Source organism: Dendrobates tinctorius, unplaced genomic scaffold (genome assembly GCF_039654945.1).
Source record: "Dendrobates tinctorius isolate UK_male_01 unplaced genomic scaffold, ASM3965494v1 ptg000120l, whole genome shotgun sequence".
Taxonomy (NCBI): Eukaryota; Metazoa; Chordata; class Amphibia; order Anura; family Dendrobatidae; genus Dendrobates; species Dendrobates tinctorius.
In genome coordinates, this window is record NW_027361788.1 from 40,701,415 (window position 1) to 40,713,762 (window position 12,348).

General features: G+C 44.1%; 1 protein-coding gene across 1 annotated transcript in view; it reads left to right on the plus strand.

The window, feature by feature from the left end:
• Positions 1-1,390: 1,390 nt before the first annotated feature.
• KCND1 (potassium voltage-gated channel subfamily D member 1) overlaps positions 1,391-12,348 on the plus strand; it is a 98,905-nt gene continuing 87,947 nt past the window's right edge. Inside the window, exon 1 of the mRNA XM_073541220.1 lies at positions 1,391-1,567. The gene's annotated coding sequence lies outside the window, so the exon portion shown is untranslated. The remainder of the gene's footprint in view (positions 1,568-12,348) is intronic.

Consider the following 12,348-nt stretch of genomic DNA (forward strand, 5'->3'; position numbering starts at 1 on the left):
GAAAGTCAAGCTGTCCTGTAGGCTCAGTGTGAATCAGTGTCATCGTAAACTATCCATCGACATTTGAATGAAATGCTATGGCAGGAGACCCAGGAGGACCCCACTGCTGACACAGAGACATAAATAAGCTAAACTGCAGTTTGCCAAAATGTATGTGAGTAAGCTAAAATCCTTCTGGGAAAGCATCTTGGGGACAGATAGAGCTTTTTGGTAAAGTACATTATTCTACTGATTGCCGAAAACGCAATGTGGCCTACAAAGAAAATAACATGGTACCTACAATCAAATATGATGGAGGGCCAAAGATGTTTTGGTGGTGTTTTGCTGCCTCTGGCACTGGGTGCCTTGATTGTGTGCAAGGCATCGTGTATCATTAGGATTTTTGGTCACAATGTGGTACCCAGTGTCAGAAAGCTGGGTTTGCATACTAGGTCATGAGTCTTCCAGCTGGACAATGACCCCAAAAATAGTTCAAGAAGCGCCCAGAAATGGATGGAAACACAAAGGAAATAAATGTGTATAACAAATGTGTAATTGCAATAATTTTCTCGGAGAAATACTTCATTTTCAGAAACAATTTCAAGGGTGCCAAGACTTTCAGCCATGACTCTATATAATTGTATACAGGAGATACCCAGGTTATACTAGCTGTACATATATAATATACAGGAGATGCCCGGGGCATACCAGCATGCTCCATATCACACTATAAACGGTGTATAACGCTGACATTACTTTCCTATTACATCCGTTATATTTGGCTGCTGGGCATATATTAATACTCACTGTCTCTGACTCCAGTGCTGCAGGGCACAGGTGAAGACCCTTTATCTTTACACCTGACTGCAGTGCAGTGGTGAAGCTCCATTATCTCCAGTGGTTCATGGGTTAATACTGCCATCCTAATAACTGTATTGGACAGCAGTGCAGATGTTAATATTTACACTTATAAGTGACTACTGGAGAATGCTCCAATCATAGTGTCTGACTCCAGTGCTGCAGTGCAGAGGTTAATACTCCCATCATGTTCCCTTTATTGGCTGTAGGTTTGCAGAACTTGCAGCACAGAGGTAATACTCCCATCCTCTCCACCCTGCACAGTCCCAATTCTGCCATGAAGGGGGGGAAGTGCTCTACTCCTATCGATTACCAAGTTTCCAATCTCTGCCTCCAGTGCTGCACTGCAGAGGTTAAATGCTACCTGAAATAAGTGTTGCAGCAATCTAGGGGTTAATACTTCTTGCTGTCTTTTGTACTTGGCTCCAGTACAGCAGATCAGAGGTTAATGCCCCATGCAATCCCCAATACTTGCACCCCCTGTTCTCTGGCTTCAGTGCTAGAGAGCCTCCACCAGGTCCCTCCTCCTGCAGAGCGATTAAGAGATGAGAAGAAGGGAGTGAGTGAGGATGGAAAGGAGGGAGGAGGACTGATGATTGGGAGGGGGGAATTCTCTTAATCCAGGCTCTGACATGAGGGAAGGCAGCCCCCCAGTGACTTCTGGATCTCTCATGGACCACTGTGGAGAGTAGGAGCTACCTGGAGCCCAGGGACTGCTGATGGAGACCAGGTAAGGACTGCTGATGTGCACCCTGCTATACAGCAGACTGTTCAGAGTGGATACAGGCACAGCAGATGGAGAACAGGCAGAGTGCTGGAAGCACAGACTGCAGGTGGCAAGTAGACAGGGACTGCTGCTGGTGATCAGGCAAGAACTGCAGGTGGCTAATAGACAGGGACTGCTGCTAGGATTAGAGGACTTCAGGTGGCAAGTAGACAGGGACTCCTGCTAGGGATAGAAGACTGCAGGTGACAAATAGACAGGCACTGCTGCTGGTGATCAGGGAAGGACTGCAGATGGCTAATAGGGACTGCTGATGGAGAAACAAGAGAACTGCAGGTGGCAAATAGACAGGGACTGCTGCCAGAGATAGAGGACTGCTGGTGGTGATCAGGGAAGGACAGCAGATGACAAATTGACAATGACTGCTGCTGTTAATCAGGAGCGAAGGGCTGCTGGAGATCAGAGGACTGCAAGTGACAAATAGACAGGGACTGCTGCTGGAGATCAGAGGAGGACTGCGGGTGGCAAACAGGGACAGCTGATGGTGTTGGAGAAACAAGGGGACTGTAAGTGGCAAGTACACGGACTGGTGCTGGATATCAGAGAATGTCTGCTGGTGGAGATCAGAAAGACTGTAAATGTTAGGGACTGCTGGTGGAAATCAGACAAGGACTGCAGATGGATGGTAGATGGGGTCAACTGGTGGTGATCGGGGAAGGACTGCTGGAGATCAGAGAACTGCAGGTGGAAAATAGACAGGGACTGCTGCTGGAGCTCAGAGATGGACTGCTGGTAGACATCAGAGAAGGACTGTAGATGGCAGATAGGGACTGCTGGTGGGGGAAAGGAAGGGACTTGCTAGTGGAGATCAGAGAATAGTTCTGGTGGAGGAACAAGAGGGTGGATGATCTTGGGGAAATTTCTGTTGGCAAATAGTCAGGGACTTCTGGTGGAGATCATATGGGGAATGTTGTGCAGAAAAGTGACTGCCTGTGGAGCAGCAAGGGGACTCCTGGTGGAAATATGAAGGCAACTGGAAGAAGACATCAGATGGGGGCCTATTAATAAAGCAAAGAATGGGACGCATCTGATTGTGAAAAGGTAGGAACTGTTGGTGGAAATCAGATGGAAACTACTACTAGCAATTGGGTGGGGGACTGTTAGATGAGGACTACTGGTGGAAAAGAGATGGATTGTTGATGTAGGTTATATGTAGACTGCTGGTTATCATTAGATAGAGAACTGGTGAGGAAAAAAGAAAGGAACTACTGGAGAAGAAAATTTGTATTCTTGGTGGAGATCAGATGTGGACTGCTAGTGGTAAAAAGTAAGGGACGATTGATGTACATCAATGAGAGGTGCTGCTGGTAGAGTTAAAAAAAGACTGCTATTGAAGGGAAGACTGCGATGAAATACTAGATTTTTTAAGGAAACCAGATGTTTTAGCTGTGGACAATGGAGGGGGACAGTTGACAGTCAACAGATATGAACTGCTGGTGGAGAAAAGAAGGACTGCTCTATGGAGAGCAAGTATAGACACCTTGTGGATATCACTGGGGGACTGCTGATGGAGATCCATTTTGGAGGATTTCCTCTAGAGATCAGTTATAGAGGACTTCTGTTGGAGATATCTTATGGAGTACTTCTTCTGGAGATCAATTATGAAGGACTTCGGCTGGAGATCAGTTATGGAGGACTTCTGCGGGAGATTAATTATGGAGGACTTCTGCGGGAGATCCGTTATGGAGGACGTCTGTTGGAGATCAGTCACGAACTTTTAGTAGAGATCAGTGGGGGACTTCTAGGATTAGTTAAGGGTTTTTTATGGAAATTGGTTATGGATGACTTCTGGCCTAGATTAGTGAGGACTTCTGGTGGAGTAGAGAGTGATAACTTAATGGATAGTACATTTATACAACTTGGCTATAGCACATATGAACTGCTGCTGTAATGCACACAAGGACTCGGGGCAGCATCTGCTTGTGAAGACTTTTCAGAAGATCAGCTAGCTTGTGGAGAGGACAGTGCTACAGAACCAGATAAGAAGGGACTGCATGAAAAGCAGGCAGTGGCATCAGGTACTAAACTACCACCAAGTACCAAAACTGAAAAACGTACTGCCAAGGGATGTATTGACAGCTTGCAGACAGTAGATTAGAGTGTTGATGATGGGGAGGTGCCAGTACCCACTTCTGCGTATGGAGTTACCAGGGTAGAGAACAGTGAGGGGCATCTAGCTGAGAGCAGGCTGAGACATCTGGTGGAGAGCTGTGCTGGCGAACAGGTAGACACAGACAGTTATGAGGGCAGCTGTTGGAGAGTTGTTAGAGACTGACTGCAGAGCGAGGGACAAGGACTCTAGTGAGGTACCCCTGGGCACACCTGGAGGACAGCGGGCACTGCTGGCAGAGACTAGCTCTTACTATATAGATTGTATTGTAATGCAGTATGTGCAGTGCCCAGGATGAGAGCTTGTATACATACAGGTTGTACATAGGGCAGTATGGCAGTGCCAGCTTTTCTACATTAGAACTAGGGCACTGTGTTTCCGAGAATGCCTGCAGAGCAGTGTGTGAGTGAATCCCCATCACCTCCAGCATCCCAGGAGCCGATCAATAAGATGCAGAGATGATCCATGCTGTGTAAACAGTCTTACTCTCGTACACAGACTAATGGGAAAAGCCGCAATGTATAGTGGGCAGGACACAGCCCGGAACCAGCCTGATGATCTGCGGTAAATGGTCTCTAGTCTGCCTTTTATAGTCCAGAAAATGTGTATATGGTGCTATGAGAAACCCCCACAAAATGTAGACTCCTGCAGTTGTTGCTCAGGTAACAGTAAAGGGGTACTCCAACCAATGACATCTATGGAGTATCCATAGGAAATGCACCAATGTGCCCCCCTCCCCATTAGAACAAAAGGGGTTTCATGATCCCCACTACACGAAGCAAGATGACCACGAAAGGTAGAAGTATCACAAGAGTGAGCCGACCGAGACGGCCCTCTGCCAGGTCTAGAAGCACGGCTGTGCCCATGAGGGCCCATATATATGACCGGTAATACAGCACCACTATCTATCTGTCTGTCTATCTATACAAAAGAAAACACAGCAGCACTCTGTATGAGCCAATACATATGCAAACACTGAAAATAGTACATCTAAACTATGTTACTACTCAGTAAGATGTACAGTACTTACAAAAAATGAGGGTTCTTAGCGCAGAAATTGGCCAATTTATGTGTGCCCATCAACCATGGCAAGTTGACACTTCTCTGATGGGTTATATCCTACTGTACATGCCACTCTTGGAGTTTGCGCCTACAGTTAAAAGGACAAACATGTCTTTCCAGGGCTATGAGCCTACAATTTAAATGGGCAATACACACCTGCCATTAACCTGCAGGTGATTTTAATCAGTTCTTCTTGTCCATTTCAATTATAGACTTATAGCCTGGGAGAGACATGTTTGTATATTTAACTGTATGTACAGTAGGATAGTACCCAACGGAGAAGTGTCACCTTGCCGTGGTTGATGGCACACATGATTTGGCCCATTAATGCATGAGAACCTTCATTTTTTTGTATGTACATCTTACAGACTAGTAACATAGTTTAGATTTACTCTTTTAAGTGTTTGCATATGTCTTGGCTCATACAGAGTGCCGCTGTGTTTCCTTTTTTTTTATATTTAATGCAGTCATTACCGCTTGTACCTATTCACACTTTGGTGCTGATCAGGTTTTCCTTTTATATCTATCATCTATTATCTCATCTATCTATTATATATCATCTATTATCATCAATCTATCTATCATCATCTATAAGGGAGGCATATCTAAAGAAGAATATAATGCTGTCTGCAGAACCTGCAGGGCACAAATCAGATTATCTAAAGCTGACAATGAACTGAGGCTTGCAAGAGATGTCAAAAGCAATAATAAAGGATTTTGGGGATATGTCAAAAGTAAAAGAAAAGTCAAAGATGCTATAGGATTTTTACAGGATGAAAATGATGAAATGGTAAGACAGGATGTTGAGAAGGCCGAACTTTTAAATTCCTATTTTGCATCTGTTTTCTCTCAGAAAGGAAATGTAACATCAACTGTTCTTCACTGTCCTATTAAGGGAATAGAAGAATCCAGGATATCTATAAACAGAAAGATAGTGAGGAAACACTTAGCTAACTTAAATGAATTCAAGTATCCAGGTCCAGATGAATTACACCTCAGAGTACTGAAGGAAATAGCAGAAGAAATTTTTGAACCCCTCTCCATAATCTTTGAAAATTCTTGGAGAACAGGAGAAGTCCCAGAAGTCTGGAGAAGAGCAAATGTTGTTCCTATCTTCAAAAGGGGAAGAAGGTGGCCCCAGGCAACTATAGGCCGGTGAGTCTGACTTCTATACCAGGAAAGATCTTTGAACAAATTATTAAACAACGTATGTCAGTACCAGGATAAGAATGAAGTGATTAAACAGAGTCAGCATGGGTTTGCAACTAATAAGTCATGTCAGACTAACTTAATTTCCTTCTATGACAGAATCACTGATTGGGTGGATCAAGGAAATGCTGTAGATATAGTATATCTTGACTTCAGCAAAGCATTTGACAAAGTATCTCATACAATCCTTATTGAAAAAATGACTAAGTATGGAATGGACAAGGCAACTGTTAGGTGGATTCATAACTGGCTTAGTGATCGGACCCAAAGAGTGGTCGTAAATGGCTGCACATCCAGTTGGAAGAATGTCTCAAGTGGGGTACCACAGGGCTCTGTCCTGGGCCCTGTATTGTTCAACATCTTTATCAACGATTTAGATGAAGGAATTGAGGGTAAACTGATTAAATTTGCTGATGACACAAAGCTAGGAGGGATCGCTAATACTAGAGAAGAGAGAGAGAGAAGATTCAAAGAGATATAAATAAACTGGAGTAGTGGGCAGTAACTAACAGAATGGTTTTTAACAGGGAAAAATGCAAATACTACATCTGGGCAATAAAAATGAAAAAAGCATATACAGAATGGGAGGAATAGGCCTAAGCAACAGCACATGTGAAAAAGACTTGGGTATACTAATAGATCACAGACTGAATATGAGTCAACAGTGTGATGCAGCAGCAAAAAAGGCAAATGCAATTCTAGGATGTATTAACAGAAGCATACAGTCTAGATCACGTGAAGTCATTATTTCCCTCTACTCCTCTTTAGTCAGACCTCATCTGGAATATTGTGTCCAGTTTTGGGCACCACATTTTAAAAAAGACATCAACAAACTGGAGCAAGTTCAGAAAAGAGTGACCAGAATGGTGACCGGTCTGCAAACCCTGTCTTATGAGGAAAGGTTGCAGGATTTGGGATTGTTTAGTTTGCAAAAGAGAAGACTGCGAGGAGACTTAATAGCTGTCTACAAATATCTAAAGGGCTGTCACATAGTAGAAGGATCATCTTTATTCTCATTTGCACAAGGAAAGACTAGAAGCAATGGGATGAAACTGAATGGGAGGAGACACAGATTAGATATTAGAAAAAACTTTTTGACAGAGTGATCAATGAGTGGAACAGGCTGCCACGAGAAGTGGTGAGTTCTCCTTTAATGGAAGTCTTCAAACAGAGGCTGGACAGACATCTGACTGGGATGATTTAGCGAATCCTGCTTTGAGCAGGGGGTTGGACCAGATGGCCCAGGAGGTCCCTTCCAACTCTACGATTCTGTGATTCTATGATCTATCTATGATCTATCATCTATTGTCTATTTATCTATTATCTATCATCTATTATCTGTCCATCTATCTATTATATATCTATCATCTATTGTCTATTTATCTGTTATCTATTATCTATATATTATCTATCTATCATCTATTAGCTATCATCCAATATCTATCTATCATCTATTATCTATCCATAGATCTATCTATTATCTATCATTTATCATCTATATATCTTCTATGGTATCTGTGTTTAGACTATCTGTCTCATATAATCTTTCTATCTTTTTGTATCCATCTCATATCTACCTTCAATAGACATACATTTGTCCGTCTATCACTGTATCTACAGTTGTGGCCAAAAGTATTGACACCCCTGCAATTTTGTCAGATAAGGCTGGTTTCACATTAGCGCTTTTTAAGCGCACGCACGGCCGGGGGTAGCTCCGCCCCCGAGCCGGCTCTCTGCCCGGCGTGCCCGCCCCTTGCTTGTAGCGCCGCCTCCTAGCGCACAGCGGCGCCTGCGATCGGCGCACCCTATCTTTAGCATAGGGTGCGCAGGCCGTGCGCTAGTTGCGCTTTGACCTGCGCTGCGCACTTTTGACGGTGCGCCGTGCGCGCCAAAATCCGAAAAGTTTGATTTTGGCGCGCACGGCGCACCGTCAAAAGTGCGCCGCGCAGGTCAAAGCGCAACTAGCGCACGGCCTGCGCACGATCTGCGCACCCTATGCTAAAGATAGGGTGCGCCGATCGCAGGCGCCGCTGTGCGCTAGGAGGCGGCGCTACAAGCAAGGGGAGGGCACGCCGGGCAGAGAGCCGGCTCGGGGGCGGAGCTACCCCCGGCCGTGCGTGCGCTTAAAAAGCGCTAATGTGAAACCAGCCTAATACTCAGTTTCTTCCTGAAAATGATTGCAAACACAAATTCTTTGGTATTATTATCTTCATTTAATTTGTCTTAGGCTACTTTCACACATCAGTTTTTTGCCGTCAGGCAGGATCCGGCTATTTTTAGAAAAAACGGATCCGGCATAAATTTTGGAGAACTGTAGAAACGGATCCGTTTTTTTGCTGGATCCGTCTAGCAGGTTATATCTGTTTCCTGGGGGCTGGCCAATTGGATCTGAGCATGCGCAGACTTAAAAAAACGGATCCGGTGGCTGGATCCGTCTTTAAGTGGATCCGGTGCATTCCGGCGCCCATAGACTTTCATTGTAGCAAAAAGCTGGAAGCGCCGGATCCGGCGCTTCCGGCTTTTTCGCCGGAGACAAAAAACGTTACAGTAGCCGTTTTTTCCAGACGCCGGAATGAGACAAGTAGCCGGATCCGGCAAAAAACGGATGAAACGCAATGCCATCCGGCACGATCTGGCGCTAATGCAAGTCAATGGGGAAAAACTGGATCCGGCATTGCATTTTGCCGGATCCGGTTTTACAAAAAAAAGCCGGATCGCGCCTGACGGCAAAAAACTGATGTGTGAAAGAGGCCTTAAATGAAAAAACACAAAAGAGAATGAAGCAAAAAGCAAAACATTGATCATTTCACACAAAACTCCAAAAATGGGCCAGACAAAAGTATTGACACCCTCAGCCTAATACTTGGTTGCACAACCTTTAGCCAAAATAACTGCGACCAACCGCTTCCGATAACCATCAATGAGTTTCTTACAATGCTCTGCTGGAATTTTTGACCATTCTTCTTTGGCAAACTGCTCCAGGTCCCTGATATTAGAAGGGTGCCTTCTCCAAACTGCCATTTTTAGATCTCTCCACAGGTGTTCTATGGGATTCAGGTCTGGACTCATTGCTGGCCACCTTAGAAGTCTCCAGTGCTTTCGCTCAAACCATTTTCTAGTTCTTGTTGAAGTGTGTTTTGGGTCATTGTCCTGCTGGAAGACTTATGACCTCTGAGGGAGACCCAGCTTTCTCACACTGGGCCCTACATTATGCTGCAAAATTTGTTGGTAGTCTTCAGACTTCATAATGCCATGCACACGGTCAAGCAGTCCAGTGCCAGAGGCAGCAAAGCAACCCCAAAACATCAGGGAACCTCCGCCTTGTTTGATTGTAGGGACCGTGTTTTTTTCTTTGAATGCCTCTTTTTTCTCCTGTAAACTCTATGTTGATGCCTTTGCCCAAAAAGCTCTACTTTTGTCTCATCTGACCAGAGAACATTCTTCCAAAACGTTTTAGGCTTTTTCAGGTAAGTTTTGGCAAACTCCAGCCAGGCTTTTTTATGTCTCGGGGTAAGAAGTGGGGTCTTCCTGGGTCTCCTACCATACAGTCCCTTTTCATTCAGACGCCGACGGATAGTACGGGTTGACACTGTTGTACCCTCGGACTGCAGGGCAGCTTGAACTTGTTTGGATGTTAGTCGAGGTTCTTTATCCAACATCCGCACAATCTTGCGTTGAAATCTCTTGTCAATTTTTCTTTTCCGTCCACATCTAGGGAGGTTAGCCACAGTGCCATGGGCTTTAAACTTCTTGATGACACTGCGCACGGTAGACACAGGAACATTCAGGTCTTTGGAGATGGACTTGTAGCCTTGAGATTGCTCATGCTTCCTCACAATTTGGTTTCTAAAGTCCTCAGACAGTTCTTTGGTCTTCTTTCTTTTCTCCATGCTCAATGTGGTACACACAAGGACACAGGACAGAGGTTGAGTCAACTTTAATCCATGTCAACTGGCTGCAAGTGTGATTTAGTTATTGCCAACACCTGTTAGGTGCCACAGGTAAGTTACAGGTGCTGTTAATTACACAAATTAGAAAAGCGTCACATGATTTTTCGAACAGTGCCAATACTTTTGTCCACCCTCTTTTTTATGTTTGGTGTGGAATTATATCCAATTTGGCTTTAGGACGATTCTTTTTGTGTTTTTTCATTTAAGACAAATTAAATGAAGATAATAATACCAAAGAATTTGTGTTTTTCAGGAAGAAACTGAGTATTATCTGACAGAATTGCAGGGGTGTCAATACTTTTGGCCACAACTGTACTTATGATACATAGATTTATAGATGGATCTGAGACAGATGCGATAGACATAAATGTTAGATTAACAGAAATAGATAGGACAGACATTCCCAGACAGTGTAGAGATATGGTTGCTGTCTCCCAACAGGAGGGCGCACATTTTGTAGTTTTATTGCAGTATTTTATTTCCCAGCTGTAGCTCACATTTGTTGTATAATTAAGCGAGTCATTCTCCGGAGCAGTGCTCATCGGCTCTACGGCATCATTAATGCAGATAATCAAGATCTCATTGTATTTGTAGGGAAACTGGGCACAGAGGCTTATGAGATTGACTGGATATATCAGCATCATGTTAGGATGGCTGTGCTCGCACATCCTCGCTGGTCTGTATGAGTCTCGTGCACTGATATAAGGGCCCCTCCAGGGGATGGAGGATCAGGAGAAGTGCACAGGAGGCGGAGCTGTTTCCTTTTTTAGCCAGTCATATTTCTGATTTTGCTTTCTGCTCTGGCTCCCAGGGGGCTGTCCCAAGATTGGGACCACCCCTGCTGTATTGTTTCCTTATAGGGCCCCTGAACCACAGTCCTGATGAAATTCTCTGCTTTATTAAAGTCTGTAAACTATTTGGAGGAGTTCGCAGTGATTGCAAAACACAGGATTGTTCTGGTTGTGGAGATTGTCATGGGCCTCAGCAATAGGACCCCCAAAGTCTTTGTAGTTTATATTGATTATAGTCAATTATGTTTCATACCAATCATGACTGAAGTACGACCCACCTAGACCCTCTTACTATGTAAATGAGGAGGCGGGGACAGACAGTCTATCCAGAACACGTGACTCCCATAAACTACAGTGAATTATTTAAGATGCCATTTACAAACAGCTGACTGAGCCGCTCAGCAATCCGATCTTAAGTATAGCCGGGGACACGGAGACTGCGCCTCTAACTCCGAATCTTTCACTATCTCTATCTCAGATGTCAGGAGGACAGACCTGCTGGTTAGGCGCTTCTGTGAGTGCATTACCAGGGCATGTCGCCATGCTTTATAGCGCTCGTAAAAATGATGGATGTGAGACAGGAAAATAACAGCAGCACTTTTCCATGCAAGAATGGGCGCAAAGCCCCCAAGGTGATCACAACACTTCTTATTTACAAAAATTCTGAATATTGACCCCAAATTTTGCATGGACTAAATAACATCTGTTTTCATCATCATTGGGAATTATTGGATGGACAGATAGAAAAAAAAAATAAAAACATTAGATAGATACAGTTACTTCTCACAAAATTAGAATATCATCAAAAAGTTAATTTCAGTTCTTCAATACAAAAAGTGAATCTCATATATTATATAGTCATTACACACAGTGATCTATTTCACGTGTTTATTTCTGTTAATGTTGATGATTATGGCTTACAGCCAATGAAAACCCAAAAGTCATTATCTCAGCAAATTAGAATACTTTATAACACCAGCTTGAAAAATTATTTTAAAATCCGAAATGTTGGCCTACTGAAATGTATGTTCAGTAAATGCACTCAATACTTGGTCGGGGCTCCTTTTGCATCAATTACTGCATCAATGCGGTGTGGCATGGAGGCGATCAGCCTGTGGCACTGCTGAGGTGTTATGGAAGCCCAGGTTGCTTTTATAGCAGCCTTCAGCTCGTCTGCATTCTTGGGTCTGGTGTCTCGTCTTCCTCTTGACAATACCCCATAGATTCTCTATGGGGTTAAGGTCAGGTGAGTTTGCTGGCCAATCAAGCACAGTGATACTGTTATTTGTAAACCAGGTATTGGTACTTTTGGCAGTGTGGACAGGTGCCAAGTCCTGCTGGAGAATGAAATTTCCACCTCCAAAAAGCTTGTCAGCAGAGGGAAGCATGAGGTGCTCTAAAATTTCCTGGTAGACGGCTGCGCTGACTTTGGTCTTGATAAAACACAGTGGACCCACACCAGCAGATGACGTGGCTCCCCAAACCATCACTGATTGTGGAATCTTCACACTAGACCTCAAGCAGCTTGGATTGTGGCCTCTCCGCTCTTCCTCCAGACTCTGGGATCCTGATTTCTAAGTGAAATGCAAAATTAACTTTCATCTG